Genomic DNA, 24,437 nt, shown 5'->3' with positions numbered 1-24,437 from the left:
TTGAAATCATGTATTTTGATGCTTCCTGCTTTGTCCCTTCCACCCCCACCTCAGGGTTCTTATGGCAATTTGGGGTAATTTGTGGCTCCATATAAATTTTTTGATTGTGTTTTCTAGTTCTGTGATCAATGTTATTTATTTGTTGCTATATATTTTATTGAATCTGCATTGACATTATACAATATCAATGATTCAATCCATGAGCATGGGCTATCTTGCAAACATGTGTGTGTGTCTGTGTGTGCTCTTCCATCTCGTTTGTAAAATTTATTCCCAAGCACACTTTGGGGATATTGTGAATGGGATTGCTTTTAAAATGTCTTTTCCAGTTAGCCTGTTATTGGTGTATAAAAGAATGCTGTTTTTTATATGTTAATTTTGCATCCTGCAACTTCACCAAGTGTGTTTATCAGGTTCAAGAGCTATTTGCTGATGTCTTCAGGTTGTTTTCTCCATATACTATATGATCGACAAAGAGACATCATTTGATTTCCTTTTTTTTCAATTTGCATGTCCACTATTCCTTTCTTTGGCCCATTGTTCTGTTTTCCATCCTACAATGAACAGAAGTGGTGAAAGTGAAGATCCTTGTTTTGATAGAGCTCTTAAAGGAAGTGCTTTCAACTTTCTTCCAATTCAGTAGCTTGATTTTGACAATGAGTTTGTCACATATATCCTGTGTTCTGTTGAGGTATGTTCTTACAATACTTAACTGGTTGAGGTATTTTCTTTTTTTTTTTTTTACTCATGAGGGGATATTGAATTTTATAGAGTGCTTCATTGCAGCTCATAGAAATTTCAAATCCCAGAAGAAAAACATATAACATGCCCATCCTCAAAACTAAGCCAATATTTTCTAAATACTAAAAGAAAATCATAAATATCCTTTGAGATATTTATGTATCAAGGCAATTATGCAAAACTCAGAACATCGAGATCCCATCAAGAGAATATGTTAAGGATAATTCCCATGAAAAAGTGATGACCGATGACACTCAATTTTAAATATCTGGTGAGAATTAACATATTCAGTTTTTATCTAAAGCAAAACCCATGTGTAGACAAGGTGGGAGAAATAAATGTAACTGGGAGATAGATGATTAGGTTGGAATAACAATACAAGGCACAGGTTCTGTGGGTAGACATGAAATAAGTGCATGATGTCATACTGGTCATTAGAGATGAAATTGAATGATATTATGTAAAACATATAAAACAAATATTATGATATTTTTTAAAGTAAAGGAGACTAAAGATGTCAAATGTTGTTAGGGTAATGTGAAACATGAGCTATATGACCTTTCCTAAATACCAAATAACATATACACAAAAATGGAGAAAAATCTCTATATACAACCCACTACAAATGGTAAATACAGCCTAAATGATATGGAAGAGGTCAGAATATAAATAGAAAAATAATATGTTTATATCCTTAACCACAAAACTGGCCACAGTACTAAAAGATTATAATATTGAAATTAAGAAATACACGAGTCCATAGTGATAAACAAAAACATTTAATTTTTTAGGTTATCATTAACTATGGAAGAAATTTGAAGTTCAGAGAGAAGTCCATTTTTTTTTAATAACACAAGACCAGCCAAGGAAATAACATAGGAAGAACTGAATTTAAAATTTTTTAGTGTTCAAAAAGAAATATAATAATTTACACAGGTAGAGATCTTGAACAAAGGTACCAAACAGAATATTTGTATGTTGTCCAAGTACCAGTCTTCAAATTGCTTTACAATGACAGAGAAAACAATGTATCCACTCCACAGACTGACCCTCTGGGTACCTCTATTACCAAATGACCAGCTCTAGCCTCAAGAGATGGACACACAGGACACTCTGCCTGTGGGTTGGATATGGTGGGTGAACAGCTTTATCTGCACAGTGTTCTCAGCTAAAAGTTCAGACTGTATTTCATTCTAAGGAGACTGTCGTAGAAAGGCAGAATGTAGGCCAGGAAGCAAAACAACTGATTTGTCTTCAATAAACAAGGCAAAATCACCAAAAACTGACAACAAAAACATGAAGAGGTCTTTGATTTCAAAAGTGTGTGTTTGTGTGTGTACCCATATACATATATTTACATATGTGTATGTATGTATATATACACACATATATATTTTATATATAATTATATTTATATATTTATGTATTTATAAATTATATATAAATTTTTATATAAAAAGAGGAGAAGAGTACACTCTTACATATTTATTTATATATGCATTATATATATATATATATATATATATATACACACACACACACACACATATAAATATATGTATATGGGCATGTGTGTGTGTATACATACCTACATATATATATATATATATATATATATATATATATATATATATATGAGTGTGTTTTAAAAATATCTTTTTAACCCCAAATGCCTTTTCTGTTATCTTATTCCTGGTGACATTGACTGAAGAAGATATGTCAGCTCTTTTTTTCAATGGTCTACATTTTGTAGTTTTCTAATAATTTCCTTGTGCTTAAAGTCAAGCTAACATTCAGCAAAAACACTGAATCGCTAATGATGTCTGGGCCTATCTGGAGGCAGAGTGTCCATCTAGACTTGTGGTCTCCTTCTGGTTGCTCATGTCAGGCATACTTTGGAGATCCTCTCTATCATTGTGTTTTTGCTTTGTATCTCTTTCTGGCCCTTTAAGACATGGGCAATATGTGTTGGTCTTATAGGTTGTTTCTTGGGAATGATCTTGGCTGAATGGATCACCAATAGTTGTAAATGTGTCTAAAAAAGATGGTGTTTTACTGTAACAATTTGTTTTTTTAAATGGTTTTCTGAAGTATTGTACAATCTTGCTGTTGGAAGTTGATTTGTCAGAGATAACATAATTAATAAGGAGTCTTAACAGTAAAAACTAAGTTGGATGCACAATATGCTGCCTCTAATGTGTGAGCTCAGGAGGACTCTCAGGAGGATTCCCTCTTACCCCCAACATCCAATCCCTCCTGGGTGCTCCCCTTCCTTTGCCCAACCAGAAACTCTAGCAATTACCATTGTAGGACTAAAAGACATGAGGTATTTAGTAAGAAAAACATCCAGGTTCTCTCTGTTCACATAGTTAACCTTCACAAGCCAGTTTAAAATCTCCCATTACTATTCCTGTGCTCAGATGTACTCAGTGTATTTTTATATTGAGATATTTCAGAACTTATAGCCTCAAATGCCCCTGGTATGCTTTTCCTCCTTCTCTGTAGGGAACCAAGAGCTCAGTTTCCCCTTGAATACAAGCACCAGCTTTTCTGTTCTCACCTCTTACTTTAGACCTCTTAGAAATATCTGAACAGCATGTTACCAAAAGGCTTATTCCCCTTGAATAATGAACAGGTTTTGGAGTAAAATTTAACCAGTTTGTCACTTGAGAGAGAAGGAATAACCCTAGGTATGGTCACACAAGGAAATGGACCAGCTCAACAGTCAGTGGCTTATCTCATTAAGAAACTTAACATCGCTTTGTTATTAAACACAATAAGAACTACGGTATGATAATTTTCATCTAAACCTAACTGATTACCAACTAAAATGATTAAAACAAGTGTCTTAGGCATGAGGTTTTTGCTCAAACCAGCAGTTTTTCCCAGCTCCTTGTAGACCTCAGGCAGGACTTACACTGAAATGCAAATGGAAGAAGCCTGAAAGCTCAGTTGGAGACTGAGACCTGCCCACCCCACAAAAAAAGATAAAAGCTTCTATTACCTGAACTCATACTAGACTAAACCCCAAAGTAAATTGTATGGTACTTGACTAAAATAGTTACCAGCCATGTCATTTTTCTAGGACTCTTGTTTTTTCTTATATTTCACATTTTTTGAGCTCATCATTTTGGTCCTATGCACCTAGTTTAATTTTTTCCCTGATCAATCCTATTTTTTATTCAATTATGAAGTTTTTAAACATCTGCAACATTGCAATGGAGATTCATCTGTGAAAAGCTATAAGGCCTTTACTTTTATATGTGTGCACACTGTGTGTTGTGTTGTCTGTCCATATATGTGTGGGTCCATATGTCATGTACCTGATATGAAGATTGACAAATGGAAAATAAATGCTCATGAATTAAAATGGATCCGAGTACCTTGAATTAATGTAATTTTAAAAGTTTCAATTTAAATTGAGTAAACAGATGAAAGTAAAGAAGTTTTTAGAATTAAACTTAACTCACAAGTCTCTCTAGGTGGTCAAAGAACTAATAAACTGTTGATGTCTATAAAATATCTAATATCCATTGTTTCTAGGACTTTTCTTCAACAGGAAAGAAATGCCTGATACTGTTCAATACATTTACCTGATATCTTGGTAAAAATGAGTAAAGTAGATTTGACATGGAATTACTCATAAATGTATTTGTTAGACATCTGATTAATTTACAAGGTTAAAATGCTAACTGTTAAATATACCATCAAGTACTCTTAACTTCTTAAATTCTATTGGGTAATATTATTGAAGTTTTCATAAATTAGTAAATAAAAAGGGGGGGGGGTAAAGTTGCTTTGTCATCCTGAGAACAATGTTACTAAAATTTAAAGTCTCAACAGACATAAGTCTATATTCTTAAACATTGCTTGCATTTTCACGAAATGGCAAACAGATGTGATTAACTGTGTACTGTAAATAACAAAATATTTCTTTTTTTTTTTTTTTTTTTCAGATTTTTCAAAGGACTTATTTAATAAGGAACTGGCCTTTTTTTTTTTTTTTTTTTAATTTTTTATTGTGGGTTGTTCAAAACATTACAAATTTCTTGACATATCATATTCCACACTTTGATTCTAGTGGGTTATGAACTCCCACCTTCACCCCATACACAGATTGCGGATTCACATCAGTTACACATCCATTGATTTACAAATTGCCATACTAGTGTCTGTTGTGCTCCGCTGCCTTTCCCATCATCCACCCTCCCCCCTCCCCACCTCTCCCCTCCCCTCCCCTCCTCTCTCTCTACCCCCTCCACTGTATAACCCTGAGGGTCTCCTTCCATTACCGTGCAATTTACCTTCTCTCTCCCTTTCCCTCCCACCTCTCATCCCTGTTAAATGTTAATCTTCTTCTCCTGTTCTTCGTCCCTACTCTGTTCTTAGTTACTTTCCTTATATCAAAGAAGACATTTGGCATTTGTTTTTTAGGGATTGGCTAGCTTCACTTAGCATAATCTGCTCTAATGCCATCCATTTCCCTGTAAATTCTATGATTTTGTCATTTTTTAATGCAGAGTAATACTCCATTGTGTATAAATGCCACATTTTTTTTATCCATTCGTCTATTGAAGGGCATCTAGGTTGGTTCCACAGTCTTGCTATTGTGAACTGTGCTGCTATGAACATCGATGTAGCAGTGTCCCTGTAGCATGCTCTTTTTAGGTCTTTAGGGAATAGACCAAGAAGGGGAATAGCTGGGTCAAATGGTGGCTCCATTCCCAGCTTTCCAAGAAATCTCCATACTGCTTTCCAAATTGGCTGCACCAATCTGCAGTCCCACCAGCAATGTACAAGTGTACCCTTTTCCCCACATCCTCGCCAGCACTTGTTGTTGTTTGACTTCCTAATGGCTGCCAATCTTACTGGAGTGAGATGGTATCTTAGGGTGGTTTTGATTTGCATTTCTCTGACAGCTAGAGATGTTGAGCATTTTTTCATGTACTTGTTGATTGACTGTATGTCCTCCTCTGTGAAGTGTCTGTTCAGGTCCTTGGCCCATTTGTTGATTGGGTTGTTTGTTCTCTTATTGTCTAATTTTTTGAGTTCTTTGTATACTCTGGATATTAGGGCTCTATCTGAAGTGTGAGGAGTAAAGATTTGTTCCCAGGATGTAGGCTCCCTATTTACCTCTCTTATTGTTTCTTTTGCTGAGAAAAAACTTCTTAGTTTGAGTAAGTCCCATTTGTTGATTCTAGTTATTAACTTTTGTGCTATGGGTGTCCTATTGAGGAATTTGGAGCCCGACCCCACCGACTGTAGATCGTAGCCAACTTTTTCTTCTATCAGACGGCGCGTCTCTGATTTGATATCAAGTTCCTTGATCCATTTTGAATTCACTTTTGTGCATGGCGAGAGAAAGGGATTCAGTTTCATTTTGTTGCATAAGGATTTCCAGTTTTCCCAGCACCATTTGTTGAAGATGCTATCCTTCCTCCATTGCATGCTTTTAGCCCCTTTATCAAATATAAGATAGTTGTAGTTTTGTGGATTGGTTTCTGTGTCCTCTATTCTGTACCATTGGTCCACACGCCTGTTTTGGTACCAGTACCATGCTGTTTTTGTTACTATTGCTCTGTAGTATAGTTTGAAGTCTGGTATCGCTATACCGCCTGATTCACACTTCTTGCTTAGCATTGTTTTTGCTATTCTGGGTCTTTTATTTTTCCATATGAATTTCATGATTGCTTTCTCTATTTCTACAAGAAATGCCATTGGGATTTTGATTGGCATTGCATTAAACCTATAGAGAACTTTTGGTAATATCGCCATTTTGATGATGTTAGTTCTGCCTATCCATGAACAGGGTATATTTTTCCATCTTCTAAGATCTTCTTCTATTTCTCTCTTTAGGGTTCTGTAGTTTTCATTGTATAAGTCTTTCACCTCTTTTGTTAGGTTGATTCCCAAGTATTTTATTTTTTTTGAAGATATTTTGAATGGAGTGGTTGTCCTCATTTCCATTTCAGAGGATTTGTCGCTGATATACAGGAATGCCTTTGATTTATGCGTGTTGATTTTAAATCCTGCCACTTTGCTGAATTCATTTATTAGCTCTAATAGTTTCTTTGTAGAGCCTTTTGGGTCTGCTAGATACAGAATCATATCATCTGCAAATAGTGATAATTTAATTTCTTCTTTTCCTATTTTTATGCCTTTAATTTCTTTCGTCTGTCTAATTGCTCTGGCCAGTGTTTCGAGAACTATGTTGAAGAGAAGTGGAGAGAGAGGGCATCCCTGTCTTGTTCCAGATTTTAGAGGGAATGCCTTCAGTTTTTCTCCATTCAGAATAATGCTAGCCTGAGGCTTAGCATAGATTGCTTTTACAATATTGAGGTATGTTCCTGTTATCCCTAGTTTTTCTAGAGTTTTGAACATAAAGGGATGCTGTACTTTGTCAAATGCTTTTTCCGCATCTATCGAGATGATCATATGGTTCTTATTTTTAAGTCTATTGATGTGGTGAATAACATTTATTGATTTCCGTATATTGAACCAGCCTTGCATCCCAGGGATGAATCCTACTTGATCATGGTGTACAATTTTTTTGATATGTTTTTGTATCCGATTCGCCAGAATTTTATTGAGGATTTTTGCATCTAGGTTCATTAGAGATATTGGTCTGTAGTTTTCTTTCTTTGAAGTGTCTTTGTCTGGTTTAGGTATCAGGGTGATGTTGGCCTCATAGAATGAATTTGGAAGTTCTCCCTCCTTTTCTATTTCCTGAAGTAGCTTGAAAAGTATTGGTATTAGTTCTTCTTTAAAGGTTTTGTAAAATTCTGCTGTATACCCATCGGGACCTGGGCTTTTCTTAGTTGGTAGTCTTTTGATGGTTTCTTCTATCTCCTCAATTGATATTGGTCTGTTTAGGTTTTCTATATCCTCCTGACTCAATCTGGGCAGATCATATGACTTAAGAAATTTATCTATGCCTTCACTATCTTCTAATTTATTGGAGTATAAGGATTCAAAATAGTTTTTGATTATCTTCTGTATTTCTGAAGTGTCTGTTGTGATATTGCCTTTTTCATCCCGTATGCTAGTAATTTGAGTTCTCTCTCTTCTTCTCTTCACTAGCATCGCTAAGGGTCTGTCGATTTTGTTTATTTTTTCAAAGAACCAACTTTTAGTTTTGTCAATTTTTTCAATTGTTTCTTTTGTTTCGATTTCATTAATTTCAGCTCTGATTTTAATTATTTCTTGCCTTCTACTTCTTTTGCTGTTGTTTTGCTCTTCTTTTTCAAGGATTTTGAGATGAAGTATGAGATCATTTATTTGTTGGTTTTTTCTTTTTTTAAGGAATGAACTCCAAGCAATGAATTTTCCTCTTAGAACTGCTTTCAATGTGTCCCATAGATTCCGATATGTTGTGTCTGTGTTTTCATTTATCTCTAAGAATTTTTTAATTTCCTCCTTGATGTCTTCTATAACCCATTGATCATTCAGTAACCTATTGTTCATTCTCCAATTGATGTATGCTTTTTCCTTCCTTCTTTTATCGTTGATTTTCAGTTTCATTCCATTATGATCAGATAAGATGCATGGTAATATCTCTACTCCTTTATATTGTCTAAGAGTTGCCCTGTGACATAATATATGATCTATTTTTGAGAAGGATCCATGTGCTGCTGAGAAAAAAGTGTAACTGCTTGATGTTGGGTGGTATACTCTATATATGTCAATTAGGTCTAGGTTATTAATAGTGTTATTGAGTTCTATAGTTTCCTTATTCAACTTTTGTTTGGAAGATCTGTCCAGTGGCGAGAGAGGTGTGTTGAAGTCTCCCATGATTATGGTGTGGTGGTCTATTAGACTCTTGAACTTGAGAAGAGTTTGTTTGACGAACATAGCTGCACCATTGTTTGGGGCATAAATATTTATGATTGTTATGTCTTGTTGGTGTATGGTTCCCTTAAGCAGTATGTAGTGTCCCTCTTTATCTCTTTTGATTAACTTTGGCTTGAAATCTATTTTATTTGATATGAGTATGGACACGCCTGCTTGTTTCCGAAGTCCATATGAGTGATATGATTTTTCCCAACCTTTCACCTTCAGCCTATGTATGTCTTTTCCTATCAAATGCGTCTCCTGTAGGCAGCATATTGTTGGGTCTTGTTTTGTGATCCATTCTACTAGCCTGTGTCTCTTAATTGGTGAGTTTAAGCCATTAACATTTAGGGTTATTATTGAGATATGGGTTGTTCTTCCAGCCATATTTGTTTATTTCTGTTACTAAACATTGTTTGTTTTCCTCTTTGATTGTTTCCCCCCCCCCTTTACTGTCCTACCTCCCACTGTTGGTTTTCATTGTTATTTTCCATTTCCTCTTCCTGTAATACTTTGGCTAGGATGTTTTGAAGAGATGGTTTTCTAGCTGCGAATTCTTTAAACTTTTGTTTATCGTGGAAGGTTTTAATTTCATTCTCCATCCTGAAGCTTAATTTCGCTGGATACACAATTCTTGGTTGGAACCCATTATCTTTCAGTGTTTGAAATATGTTATTCCAGGATCTTCTAGCTTTCAGAGTCTGTGTTGAAAGATCAGCTGTTATCCTGATTGGCTTGCCCCTAAATGTAATCTGCTTCCTTTCTCTTGTAGCTTTTAAAATTCTCTCCTTATTCTGTATGTTGGGCATCTTCATTATAATGTGTCTAGGTGTGGATCTCTTATGATTTTGCACATTCGGCGTCCTGTAGGCTTCTAGGATTTGGGATTCTGTCTCATTCTTCAAGTCTGGGAAGTTTTCTTGTATTATTTCATGGAATAGACTGCTCATTCCTTTGGTTTGGAGCTCTGTACCTTCCTGTATCCCAATGACTCTTAAGTTTGGTCTCTTAATGTTATCCCATATTTCTTGGATGTTCTGCTCATGGTTTCTTAACAGTCTTGCTGAGCTGTCTATGTTCTTTTCCAGTTGAAATACTTTGTCTTCATTGTCTGATGTTCTATCTTCTAAGTGTTCTACTCTGTTGGTAGTATTCTCCATTGAGTTTTTAAGTTGGTTTATTGCTTCCTGCATTTCTAGGATTTCTGATTGCTTGTTTTTTATAACCTCTATCTCCCTGTATAGTTGATCCTTTGCTTCCTGGATTTGTTTGCGTAATTCGTTGTCGAAGTGATCTTTCATTGTCTGATTTTGCTGTTTAATGTCTTCCTTGATACTCCAGATCATCTGAAGCATGTATATCCTGAATTCTTTATCTGACATTCCATCTGCTGCAGCTGTTACCTCTTCTAAAGTTGCGTTGACCTGCATTGCTTGTGGTCCTTTCTTTCCTTGTCTTTTCATACTGCTTGCGTATCTTTCCTGCAGGTGCGGGCGGCGGCTCTGCTCTCTCCTTATTCCAATTGGGGTGTCATGGCTACCACGCCGGCAGGTCACTGGGCCTGTTCTGGGAGCTGGTGGCGGCTCTGTTCTGCCCCTACTCCAATTGGGGTGACGTGTCTGTCGTACCAGCAGGCCACTGGGCCTGTCCTGCTGGTCGGTCGCAGATCTGCCCACCTTTCGGGCACGAGTGGAGGCTCTGCTTTGCCCCTACTCCAATTGGGGTGTCGTGACTACCCCGCCTGCAGGATGCTGGGTCTGTTCCTGGCAAAGGAGGCGACTCTGCTCTGTCACTACTCCAATTAGGGTGGTGTTTGTACCCCGCCGGCAGGCTCCTGGGCCTGATCCGCCGGTCTGTTGTAGGTCTGCCTACCTTGAAGGCGCGGGCGGCGGATCTGCCCTGCCCCTCCTACCACGCCTGCGGACCCCTGGGCCTGATCTGCAGGTTGATCACTGGTCTGCTCACCCTGCGGGCACGGGTGGCGGTTCCACTCCACCCCCACTCCAATTGGGGTCACGTGACCACCACACCGGCAGGGCCTGATCCGGGCGTGGGATAAGGATCTGCTCTGCCCCTACTCGAGTTGGGGTGACGTGTGTACCACACTGGCAGGCCACTGGGCCTGACCCGCCAGGCTGTCACAGGTCTGTTTACCTTGCAAGCGCGAAGGGCGGCTCTGCCCTGCCCCTCCTACCACGCCCATGTACTACTGGGTCGTGGGTCTGCCCACCTGGCGGGTGTGGGTGGCGGCTCCGCTCCGCCCCCTCTCCAATTGGGGTCACGCGGTCACCACGCTGGCGAGCCGCTGGGCCTGCTCCGGGGGCTGGCGGCGGCCCGGCTCCTTCCCTCCGGCTCGAGGACAAATTGAGGAGACTCGGGTGACTGAGCCTCACCCCCCTTACCAGGAGACCAACTGCTTATGTCACCGCTGGTATTGATGAAGATCTCTCCTCCACCGCTTTCTGCTGACATCAGATCTCTGCCATGTTGGTATCCTATGCGAATGGCAGCATTTCGTTCCCCTTGCCAGGCAACCCAAGCAATGGGTGAGTCCTGACCTGCCCTCAGCAGGACCCGGACCGAGACACAGTTTCCGCGGGCTCCTAGCCCCGGTCCAGGGAAGTTCCGGGAGCCGGAACTCGGCCGCTCCGTGCTCGGTGTAAGCTCCTATAAGTGTAGGCTCCAAGAAGCAGCCCCCGCGGGCTCAGTTCCGGGAGCCGGAATTCGGCCGCTTAGTGTTTGGTGTATGCTCTGATAGTAGCAGGGTCCAAGAAGCAGCCTCCGCGGGCTCCGCAGCCCTGAGCCAGGGCGGTTCCGGGACGGTTCCGGGAGCCGGAACTCGGCCGCTCTGTGCTCGGTGTAAGCTCCTATAAGTGTAAGCTCCAAGAAGCAGTCCCCGCGGGCTCAGTTCCGGGAGCTGGAATTCGGCTTCTTGGTGTTTCGTGTTTGCTCTGATATTAGCAGGGTCCAAGAAGCAGCCTCCGCAGGCTCCGCAGCCCGGAGCCAGGGCGGTTCCGGGACGGTTCCGGGAGCCGGGACTTGGCCGCCCCGCGCTCCGTGTTCACTCCGATAAGATCAGATTTTAAGAAGCCCCCAGGCGCTGAACCCTAGCAATCTGTCTGCAAGCCGCAGGCGAATTGCAGCCTGAAATTACCTGTTCTATGGCTGAATGAGCTGCGGTCAGTCAAAAACAGGTGTGGTGACGTCAGTTTACCAACATGGTGGCTGCTGGCCTCCTCTGTGGTCTGACCGGTGTGGAGAACCGAGATGGACCGCTTCCTTCCCCGTCTCGAACCCAGAATTCAGCCCTGAGTGCGGTGCTTGCGCGTCTGGCAGAAACTGCAGCGCTGTAACCCTGCGTCTCTATCCCAGCGCGCCTTGCAGACTCTAGCCGCGGGGCGATTTGCTGAATAAGCAGTATTACCCTCCGTGCGACAAACCTCTCGCGTTTGAGTCCCCGTAGCCGATCCTCATGCGATGGAAATCCTTCCTCCAGGTTCCGGCGCACCCCACTATTGCTGGAAATTCCTAACAAGATATCCTTTAGCCGTCCTGACTTGTCATACTCCCACACAGTGAAGCAGCACACGGGGGTAATGCACTCCCCTCGCCGCCATCTTCTTCAGTCTGACAAAATATTTCTTATTAAAATACAACAATTTGCCTAAATTAAAACATTTACAAGGATTGTTTCATATTTAAAAAAAGGGGGTTAACATACGGAAAAGAGAAATTAAAAACGCTTATGTGTGTGAAATGATCAGTCAAGACTCCTTGGGGTTCTTCCTGAGGGTCAAATGTTAATGTGCTAATATAAAACAAGGTTTAAACTATATGTTAAAAGGACAAATATTTCTTAACACACTGATTTCCCCATAATGTTGTGTTTATTAAGTTTTTTTTTTAGCAAATAATCTTGAAGGAATTAAGAATTATATAGCTGTTGTTAAACAAGAACTGTTATTTTAAAATATTGTACTATGCTATTTCTTTAAGAGCTAAATTTTGTTAATATAAAAACATCATTGTAATTGTGGTGCTATTACTCTGCTTTGTATATTAAATGTGTTCCTAACTTCCAGGTATACAAGTCTTTAAAAAGAAGGTTTAAAAGAACATTATATCAACCTGGTATTCTCCAAACTAAAGTTGTATGGTAATTTTAGACTTATAAGAATACCAAATTTGGGGCCAAGGATATACCTCAGTTGGTAGAGTGATTGCTCACTTGCACAAGGCCCTGGGCTCAATCCTTAGCATATCTCACACACACACACACACACACACACACACACACACAGAAACAAAACAAAACAAAACAAAAAACAACCAAACTAACAAAAAAACAATGAAATTTCTTGGAGATTTATTTATATCACTTAATACTCTGCAACTAACCTATTATTAATAATATATAAAATTTTATGTTACCATTTACATTGGAGTACAATTTAAATGTTTATAAACTAATGAGACCCTAATCTATGTAAAGGTTAATATTGTAAAACACAAAAGCATTTTGCTACTTTTCTACAAAAAGTTAAAAGCTCTCAGCCTTTCCTTACTTTGTGCACTACATGTTATATCATATTGTGTTAGCTAACATCAGAAAGGGCTCAAGAAATAATATTTGTAAACCTTTTAGAATGGTAGATAAAAAAAGACAAAGATCAGCTTCAGAACTAGAACACTTCACCTAAGATTTGTGAAGAGCCCTGCCTTACCTGAGATGAGGCTCTGCCTCCCACCATACTACATTCCTGAATGACTACAAAGTAGGCTAGACTTCAGTTCATTTAAAATTGTGTTCAAAGGATTGATTTTTGTTGTTAAGATTACTAGGATCTCAAACAGGGGATATAATTTATAACTCAGCTAAAATTCAAGACTTTTGTTATGCAAACTAAATATGTTTATACTCTTATGAACTTTATTTTCTATCTTCTTTATAAACTGTCTGTTGCCTGTTGAGGGTTTGCAGAGGTATTGCTTCTAGATCAGAACCTGGGTTAATTTAAGGTAATAAGTCATCACCTACAGGATAGGATAGTACAGACCTCAAGTAATAAAAAGGGTAAATGACTGTAAGGTTATAGACAAATTAAAGTTAAAGCCCAGTACTCTTAATTTAACACTGGTGAGACTCATTTTTTAGATGTTTAAGATTGAGACTTAAAAATTAAATTAAAAAAACCCAAAACATCAATGTTTGGCTCTTGCCCTCCCAGTCAGTCTGAATCCAGGGAACAGGGAACTTCTCTAAAGAGCTTTGCAACTCTGGGCCACATAACCTCCCAATAAGGGAGATTAAGGAGACCCCTGGAGAACAGAAAGCCAATTGATGCACTTGACATGAAGAGGAGGGTTACTGGATTATTGGAAAAGGGAGACATCTCTGAAGTTTCCAAGGGAAACCACATGGTCAGCAAGACCTGGACCCATCCTAGTGTAAATGGCACTAGCAGAACTAAGACACTACTCTCAAGTTGCCCCAAGAGTGACTCCATAGAAACTCAGCTTACTCTTAACAATAGATAGAAACAAAGGTCAGTTTGACCTTCTTCATCTTAAACGTCTAGCAAAAATAGTTAAAACCCAAACACAGCCATTCCTGGGTATTTAAAAGATAAATAGTATTAGTTAAGTGTAACTTACTTAAGATATACACTTATGATAGCCCCCCACCCAAAAAAAAAAAAAGAAAAGAAGTAGACTGGAACCTACAAAGAGAGATTCTTAGAAGGAATGCCTAATAACTCTCAAGTGAAATGGCCAAGTCAGAAGTTTTAGTCAGTTTAAGGCCTACAGATCTTCCTCACCTCCTACACAGGTAGGATTAATATTTGTTAACATGATTATCTAGCTCTAAATAACAGAAATAAAGAGATATCTACTAGACACAGAGGTCATACTAGTAGAAAGATTTTATAAGATCAGGTGACATGAAGTAACTTAACTACAGCTCATGGACATGAACATCTATAACATTAAAAGATAAATGTTTTGTTTACATTCCTGATAACTCTGAAGATGTTAAAGATTTACATTCCCAAATAAAGTATGGGGAAAGCTTCTCAGCTCTCACATCTCTGGGTAAGAAAATATTGACTTCTGTCCTCCTTATGATATTCATTGACATGTTCTGGACACTGTAATGTTTGTTCAGTACTCATGTTTTTTGTTTCTCTCTTAGAAGCACCCTTCCCCAGATGATTTTACAACCTATTCTTCACCAACCAGACTTCAATATTACCTGACTTCTAAAAGAAAACTCCAAAGCTGCTTGCACCACCTCACATCACCCCCTCTCAGTTCTGAAGCCACCAGAGCAGTTGTCAGCCCTCTTCTGTAAAGCTAGGGCTGATCATGGTGACCACCACATGTAATCCCAGCTACTCAGGCAGCTGAGGTAGGAGGTTAGTAAGTTCAAGGCCAACCATAAAAAAAGTGGGTTGGGATGCACTTCAGCAGTAGAGTGCCCCTGGATTCAATCACTAGTACCACATATATATAAAAAAATAATAATGAAAAAAAAAAAAAAAAGCCTGGAGAACAAGATGTCCATAGAGGCCTTGACATTTTTTTCTTTTTCTTTTTTATTAGAGCTTTATAGTTACACATTGTAGTTGAGTTGATCCCAACAAACTCACACATGCATGGAAATTGATTTCAGTTCATGACCTTCCCTTCTCTCCCATCACTCTCGCCTCTCCCACTCTCCTTCCTCTGCCCTACTGGACTTCCTTTCCCTCATCTATTAATTCATATTTAATTGGCTCTTTGTGTTATCCCATTCTTCTCTCCCTCTTCCCTTGGTTTTAGTCTAGCTTCCTCATATGAGAGAAAACATTTGACTTTTGAGTTTCTGAGTTGGCTTATTTCACTTAGCATGCTATTTTCCATTTCCATCCATTTACCAGCAAAATGCCATCATTTCATTCTTTTTTATGGCTGATTAGAATTCCAGCATATGTATACACCACAATTTCTTAATCCACTCATCTAATGTCAGGCATCTGGGCTAATTACAACATTTAGCTGTTGTGAACTGTGCTGGTAGAAACACTGAGGTGGCTGTATTCCTACAGTGTGCTGAGTTTAGATCTTTTGGGAGATCTACCAAGGAGTGAGATAGCTGGGTCACATGGTGGTCCCAACACTATTTTTTTGAGGAACCTCCATACTGCTTTCCAGAGTGATTGTACTAGTTTGCAGTCCCACCAAAAATGTACAATTGAACCTTTTTCTCCACATCCTCACCAGCATTTTTTATTGTTCATATTTTTACATCATTGTGACTGGAGATAGAGGAAATCTTAGTGTAATTTTGATTTGCATTTTCCTGATTGCCAAAGATGTGGAGCATTTTTTTTATACTTTGCAAGCCGTTTGCATTTATATGAATGAGAAGTTTTTATTTGGTTCTTTTGCCCATTAGTTGATTGCATTGTATGAGTGTGTGTGTGTATTGTGTTTGTGAGTGTGTGTGTTTGTGTGTGTCAAGATTTTTTAGTTCTTTTTATATCCTGGGTATTAGTCCCCTATCAGAGGAGCAGCTGGCCAAGATTTTCTCCCATTCTCTAGGCTCTGTCTTTATTCTCTTGTTTCATTAGCTGTGCAGAAAATTTTTAGTTTGATGGTGCCCGACTTATTGACTCCTGGTTTTTTATCTTGTGCCTTGGGGTCTTGTAAGGAAAGCTGGAGCCAGCGTGTTTATGATGGAATATTGACTCCATGTTTCCTTCCAGTAGTCATAAATGGCTCAAAGTCTCATTCCTAAGACTTTGAGCCATTTCAGTTTGAGTTTTGTGCAGAACGAGGACAGGAGTCTTGTTTCATTTTCTACATAAAGCTAACCAATTTTCCCAGCACCATTTGTTTAAAAGGCTGTATTTTCTCCAAGATATACTTTTGGCACCTTGTCAAATGTCCGGCAGCCCTTGGCAGATGGATTTGACTCTCTGTCCTCTGTGGTGTTCCATTGGTCTTGGTGTCTGTTTTGATGCCAATACCATGCTCTTTGTGTTCCCACAGCTCTGTAGCATAATTTCAGGTCCGGTATTGCCACAGGCCCCTGATCATCTCATTTCAGTCCTCACCTTAGTGCCCTAGTGCCCCTGGCTTCCATGATCATGGTCAAGTGCCAGTTTCCAGCCCTGTATCTCCACCCACTGCCCCTGCTGGGCCTCAGCCCCTGCGCTCCACTCTACCACAGTCTCTACTGGTGCCCACACCAACGTGCCAGGGCTGCACTTGTCACTAGGCTCTCACCGACTACTCTTCCCAGTATCAGTCAATAGTCCTATCCAGACCCTGGCCTTGCCCTAGGCTCCTTCCTCTGCTGACCCCAGGGCAGTTTATCAAGCACTTGATCAATCAGATCCATCACTCAGCACCTCAGATGCAGTGATTTTATTTTATTGTCCAAAAATCCTGGTGGAAAGGCAGAGTGAATCCAGCATCAGCTGTTCCTGGCACTTAGTGGTGAGGTCAAGGAAGCAGAGCTCCCTAAGCCATGGCTTGTTCTGAGCTTCCCCCCATTTTGTGGAACTGACCCCACCTCACCCTCTCCCTGGCCCCAGCCCAGGATGTGCCCCGGATGGTTTCATGCTGCCCACTCCCTCTCCTCACCCTCTACTGCCTGTGCCGGGTTCCTTCCTGTGTACCATGGCACTTGGGGAGGAAGGTGAATTCTTCTCCTACCTGAAGGCACAATCCATTATTAGCAGTGGGATCTGGCATTGCTGTGCTGTGTGTGGGTGAGGTTGCAGTGGAACCAGCTGGTTGACCTCAACCTTCACAAGTTTCCTCCAACCTTCCTGATCCCACTTTCCATGGTAATTGTCTACTCTGGAGTCAACTTCCTCTGATATGAATCAGTCCTCCCTTTCTCCTGAGAATGACTGTATGGCACAGCTTTTTCTCTCCTCTATTAACTACTAATATCATCTTACAGTCAAACCAGATGGGGAACTCTTGGTAAGTGAGGACCTCCCATTAGCCCCTCATCCAGTTGCCCATCTGCTCCCCCAGCTGAGATGCCTCTTGGCCACCTGCTGCCCACTCCTTGTCCTCTCTCCCTCAGAAGCCTTGTTAAAAGGGTTCTGATGTTGGGTCACTCCACTGTGGATACAAAGCCTCTGGTTTTCCTGTTGATTTTATAAGATCTCTCACCCAATTCTCTTTTATTCTCAGCCTGTCTCCCATTCTTACTGTCTGTGTGAACATTATATTCTTTACAGTGTTACTGACTTACAATTTTCTGTTTTGCTGTGTCTTTCTCTGGCCTTGGTGTTAGTGAAATCCTGGCCTTGGGAACTGAGTTGTGAAATGTTCCCCCTTCTTCAATCTTTGGGAAGAGTTTGAGATAGATGGTGCTATTTTTTCATAAAATTCATAGTCTTACCAGTGAAATCATCTGGTCCTGAGCTTTTTTGTTTGTTTGTTTTTGATGGGAGACATTTTTTATTATTTATTTATGCTCCTTACTCATTATTGATCTATTCAGATTTTTCTATCTATTTGTGATTCAGTTTCAGTAGTTTGTATGTTACTGGAATTTAACCATTTCTTCTAGGTTATCAGATAATTGTTCATAATTTTTTATCATGAAAGCACACTCAGAGAGCCCTCCAGTGTGGACTCAAACAAGTTACTTCCTGTCACCCTGGTAAACAGAGTGAAGCCCTGTCAGGCTGTCCTCCCAAGATAAGAAGGAAAGGCAGAAGATGAGGGTGGAGATCACCAAACTAGACGTTTCTGACCCCAGGGTAAATGATGTCACTGAGAAAACTGGTGGTAGCTGATAAGAATTTCAAGGAGGATCAAAAGCCCCCAAATTTAGTATAAATAATAGAGCTGATGAGCAGGGATTCAGCCAGCTGAATCAAGGATGCACTCTGGCTGGAGAGCCTGATGAGGACCTGACATCCCATCACTTGTCATTGTTTCCTAATCCTCTTCGTGATCCTCACTGCTCTCAAACTCTACCCCCTTGTCTGGACCCTGGTGAGAGTCACAACTCCTCCCTATTACCCTCTTCTCAACAGGTCATCCATTCCAAGCCAGGAAAAGCCTGTCTTGTTTCCGGACCTGGTCACCTCAGTCTGAGTGAGTGTGCATCTGCTGGATATAAAGCCTCAGGCTTAAGACTTTTGAACTCAGCATGCAGAGGGAATGTATGTCATTAGCCTGTCATGATTAAGTGTTCTGCAGTGCTTAGAATTAATCTAGAATTGTTTGCTGTGAATTAATTAATCTAGAATTATTTGCTGTGAATGGATCCTGTCTATTGCAGTGCCTAGCATTAACAACTGTCATTTTCTTGATTAAGAACCTATAGAGTGAATTGTATTGAGTGATTTGAGTGAATAATGCATTGAAAGGGGCAGAAGCATGTGGACATTCTTTGTTTCTCCCCTTGACTGCTTATGTCACAATTGTGCCCCCTTGCGACACTTTGCCTGTCTGCTCCCTAGATGAGGTCCCCCTGTGCCCTTTGCATTCTTCTTGTTTCTTCCCACACAGGCCCTTACTGAAAGGCTCCACATACATTGTCCACTCAGGGCCTGTGGTTTCCTAACTACTGATTTCTCTGAGAACCTGTCTCTGAAAATATTTCTCTTCGGCTGGACCTGCAAACCAAGATTTTTTCTTCCCATAATGAGCTCTCCTCCCAGCAGCAAGGAGAATAGTTGGGCACAGACCCTGGGATGTTGGGTGCTGGGACAATTCCTGCATGTTCAGGAACACCCTGAAACTTCCCAACCCGAATGAAAATACCTGTCTGCAGGGTGGCTTGTTCATCACTCTGATCCTGGGGCTGGACTCTTCCTGACCAGCAGAGCTTCTGTGCTGTCCAGTGCCTTTTAGGCTAGAAGATGGATGAGCTGGTTCCACAGCCAGCTGCTCTGGGAAAGACTGGGTCACACCTGAGGCATAACCACGTCTGCATGTAATTTTTCAACAATTCTTTGAATGACCCTGGACAGCGTACTGGTCAGCTTGCCTATGAGCTCATGTGCTTGTGGTTTAGTAACCAAGGCCCACACACATGCTCCGTGAGGTCACTAGCGGATGCTCAACAAATATTCACACATATTCTTCTTTAAACTGGAATCCTTTACCTGGATTTGTAACTTCAGTTTCAAAATTTCTGGCTGCTGCAGGGCATGAGGGCATATACCTGTCATTCCCCATCCCTGGGAGTGGGAGGCCTGAGGCAGGAGGATTGCCAAATTCAAAGCCAGCCTCAGCAACTTAAGGAGACCCTGTCTTAAAATGAAAAATAAAAAGGACTGTGGGGTGTGGAGATGTGGGGATGTGGTTCTGTGGTTAAGTGCCCCTGGAACAAGAAAAAAAAAAAAGAAAGAAAGAAAAAAAAAGAAAAGAAATGCCGTCTGCTTTGCTACTAGACCAGAGCCACTGGCACCCCCTGTAGAACTGCATTTTCCTAATTCTCCTTACAAAAAAAAAAAAAAAAAAAAACTAGGAACAGGAAACACCTGATAGACATCACTGTTCCTCCAGCTAGCTCCTGTCTACAGCCACTGTAACCCATTTACATTGAAAGAATCAAATACAAATGTGTACTTTAATGTACTTGCCTATTCACATTATGAATTCTTCTTCTTATTATTATTTTTTTTTTTTTTGCAAAACTTCCACAATCTTTTACTACCAAACTTATCAAACTTATGCAGGGTTAAGTCTTTAACCCAGCTAACAGCAAAAACCAAATCTCCATGGAAATCCAGACCTGTAGAGATTTTCCTTTAAAAAAAATATGTAGCTGCATATTTTACAAATATGTGAAATTCTCCAATGTTGCAGGAAAAAAATTCCAAGTGATGCCAATCCATATTAGAAGAATCTGGCAATCCGTCCCCATGTGAAAAGAGAAAATAGAACCATCTTCTCCCACAATCAGGAAACTGATCCTTAGCCTGGGGGCCACATTCCTTGAAACTTGCAAAAGGTCCTAGAGCTTCCTCCAGGAAATGACCTGGAGGCCCCTGCAGAGATGAAGTGGCCTTTTCTAAGCCAAACCACCAAAGACCCTGTAATTTAGAGTCTAACCTTTCAGCTAAAAATGCTCACAGAAAGCACCAAAAAGGTGCATCTCTTCCCTCCTGAACCACAGAGGTAAGAGATCGGAGAGAACCCAGTATTTTTTTTTAATTTGTTCTAATTAGTTATTCTTGACAGTAGAATGCATTTTGACACCTCATACATAAGTGGAGTACAACTTCTCATTCTCCATGTAATTCTACATGATGTAGAATTAAATCAACATAGGCGCATAAGTGATAATGTGCAATTCATTCTGCTGCCCTTCGTACCCCATACTCCCTCCCCTCCCTTTACTCTCCTCTGTCTAATCCAAAGTACCTCTCTACTACACCCCCCATTGTGAATTAGCATCCACATATCAGAGAAAACATTCAGCCTTTGATTCTTTAGGATTGGCTAATTCCAGTTAGCCTGGTGGACTCCAGTTCCACCCACTTACCCGCAAATGCCATGATTTCATTCTTCTTTAAGACTGAATAATATTCCATCATGTATACATACCGCAGTTTCTTTATCCATTCATCTGTTGAAGGGCACCTAGGTTGGGAGAACCCAGTATTGGACCTCATCTTTCTTATGAGAAGTGTGCTTACTTTAGGCTCTGCCACCTTTGCCACCTTGGGTCTTCATCTCACTGTGCCTGGAGTGTTCAAAGGAAGAAATGGTTGAAGTCTATCTCTGATGTCCCTGGCTGGGCTGCCTGGTTCTCTGTTGCTTTATGAAAGCCCTCTCCCCTTATACAGGCACTTAAGAATAAGGACATTTTCACCAGGTGTGGTGGCACACACCTGTAATCCTAGCAGCTCAGGAGGCTGAGGCAGGAGGATCCAGAGTTCAAAGCCAGCCTCAGCAAAAGCAAGGCACTAAGCACCTCAGGGAGACCCTGTCTCTAAATAAAACACAGACTAGAACTGGGGATGTGGCTCCGTGGTCAAGTGCCCCTGAGTTCCATCCCCAGTACCTGCCCCCCCAAAAAAGAAGGAAATTTTCAGTGACTTCATAACTGACAAATACTTCAACAGCAGCTTCTCAAAACCACCCCTGTAGAGAAGGGACACTCCTCCCCCTTGGTGCAAGGTTGTCGCGACCCCTTGCCCGCAAGGAAGACGCAACTCAGGAATCTTCTTTCAGCAGTTTATTCAGGCCCTTGATATTTCTTCTTCTCTCTCTCGGATGCCCCTCCCAGCCTTAATAAAGCATCTCAAGCCCCAATGCGAAGCTGCCACGTGGAGCTTTCTCATAGGGTGGTGAAAAACCATGCGCCAACTCTCCCAAATAAGGAGTTTTTTGTCACAGACCACAGCGGAGCCAGCGCCATCTTGTAATGGCGACTATAGTCTGCAGAAACGGCAGAAGCGGCTCACCAATTTGGAAAGCAGTATGGAGATTTCTTGGAAAGCTGGGAATGGAACCACCATTTGACCCAGCTATTCCCCTTCTAGGTCTATTCCCTAAAGACCTAAAAAGAGCATGCTACAGGGACACTGCTACATCCATGTTCATAGCAGCACAATTCACAATAGCAAGACTGTGGAACCAACCTAGATGCCCTTCAATAGACGAATGGATAAAAAAAAATTTGGCATTTATACACAATGGAGTATTACTCTGCATTAAAAAATGACAAAATCATAGAATTTGCAGGGAAATGGATGGCATTAGAGCAGATTATGCTAAGTGAAGCTAGCCAATCCCTAAAAAACAAATGCCAAATGTCTTCTTTGATATAAGGAGAGTAACTAAGAACAGAGTAGGGACGAAGAGCATGAGAATAAGATTAACTTTAAACAGGGATGAGAGGTGGGAGGGAAAGGGAGAGAGAAGGGAAATTGCATGGAAATGGAAGGAGACCCTCAGGGTTATACAAAATTACACACAAGAGGAAGTGAGGGGAAAGGGAAAAAAATACAAGGGGGAGAAATGAATGACAGTAGAGGGGGTAGAGAGAGAAGAGGGGAGGGGAGGGGAGGGGAGAGGGGATAGTAGAGGATAGGAAAGGCAGCAGAATACAACAGACACTAGTATGGCAATATGTAAATCAATGGATGTGTAACTGATGTGATTCTGCAATTTGTATACGGGGTAAAAATGGGAGTTCATAATCCACTTGAATCAAAGTGTGAAATATGATATATCAAGAACTATGTAATGGTTTGAACAACCAACAATAAAAATTTAAAAAAATAAAAAATAATAAAAACACACACAAAAAAAACAGATTTGAAGGAAAAGAGAAGAAACTTATTGTTTGTAAAGTTCCTTTTCTCTCATAGCAGAAGCTAGAGCAAAATAAGGGGAGAAAAATGGCATGGGGAGAATCCCCTGAAAACCAAAGGGGAGATCAGCAGAGTAGAGGCAAGGGATTGAGGGGCAGGGAGGACAGAGGTAAAAAGGAAGGAACAGAGAAAGGATCTGACCAAATTATCTTATGTAAATATATGAATATACCACAGTGAATTCCACCTTTGTGTCTATCTATAAAGCACCATCAACTAAACAGAAGGAAGACCTGTAGCATAGAGGAAGAGGAAGGAGGGGAGAAAAAGAGAATGTACTAGAACTGAAATGGAGGAAACTATATTCCATGCATATATGATTATATCAAACCCCACTATAATGCATAACTGTAATGTTCTAATAAAAACATTAAGAAAAAAAGAAGAAGAAGATATAGGTCATGTTTCTCCTCTAACAACTTGGCTTAGCTTAGATTTTGCAACTACAAGGTAAATGAGACCATATATCACAAATTTCATAAAACCAATGTACTTGAAATAACCATCCTGGCAAAATTACAGATGTTGTATTTTAAAAGAGCAAAATTGAAAATAAAATGAACAAGTATAAAGTGATACTAAAAAATAATCCCTCTTGTAAATCTCTGAAGGTGAGCAAAGCTTTTAAAGGAGAAGAGGCAGTGAGGTGGGACAAAAGGCAGGGATACACACATGCAGATTTCACCTGTGCTAGACAGGCCTGGTGAGGGGCAATCTCCATTCTCAGCTTCCTGGGCAAAAATTAGGCTGTGAAGTGACTGGTCAACCACTCAGCTTCTATTTTCAGAATAAGGAACTTGTTCTCAATTTTAGGGCAGGGTAGATTTAATCCATTTCAATATTTCCATTTAATGTGTAAATTCAGACAATTCTGCTTTGGTTAGTCCAAATATGTAAATATGAACAGGAAAGGCCTCCAAAAGATTTGGGGAAATTCTGGGCAGCAAGGTCAAGTTTTCTGATTTATATTTATACCTATCTTTGTATTTTTTTAAAAAATGCATTGGGTTCTATTAGGGAAGTAATTATAAGGTAGCTCCTCTTTGTAATTGTTTAGTTTTAATTGGGGACTGATTATGGCAGTGGAAATGGTCAAAGTGGATCACATCTGAACACGTTTTGAATGTCAAATCCAAAATGCTTGATAATGAAGGGAATATGGATGTATGGAGGAAATAAGAAGAATGTTTTCAGCCTATCTCCACAGTTTCAAGCTCAACAATGACTCAGATGGTATACTACTTACTGACATAGTAATAGCAGGAGGACTAGGTTTTCAGAGTGGATGCAGTCGTTTTTATTTAAGTATTTAATCTGGAGTTTCATCTGATGTATATAGTAAGGGATATCATACAGGCATTTAAATATACAAATCCAGAATTTAACAAAGGTCAAAGAAGGAAAGACAAATCACAAGTCACACATAGAGAAATTACTTATTACTATAGAAAGAGCAGGCCCAGGATGGAGTTGCGAAGTGCTGTTTCTTGTAGTATGACAGCTACTCTAACTTGCCTG

The 24,437-nt window shown here is 40.2% G+C and overlaps 1 pseudogene; it reads left to right on the top strand.

The window, feature by feature from the left end:
* The window catches only part of LOC124091912 (guanylate-binding protein 2-like), a 45,690-nt pseudogene that overhangs the window by 15,217 nt on the left and 6,036 nt on the right, over window positions 1-24,437 (top strand).

The sequence above is a fragment of the Marmota monax genome, unplaced genomic scaffold, assembly GCF_021218885.2.
Source record: "Marmota monax isolate L192 unplaced genomic scaffold, Marmota_monax_Labrador192_F-V1.1 WCK01_AAM20220418_F8-fsc00046, whole genome shotgun sequence".
NCBI lineage: Eukaryota > Metazoa > Chordata > Mammalia > Rodentia > Sciuridae > Marmota > Marmota monax.
This window is presented reverse-complemented; position numbering and strand designations above follow the sequence as displayed.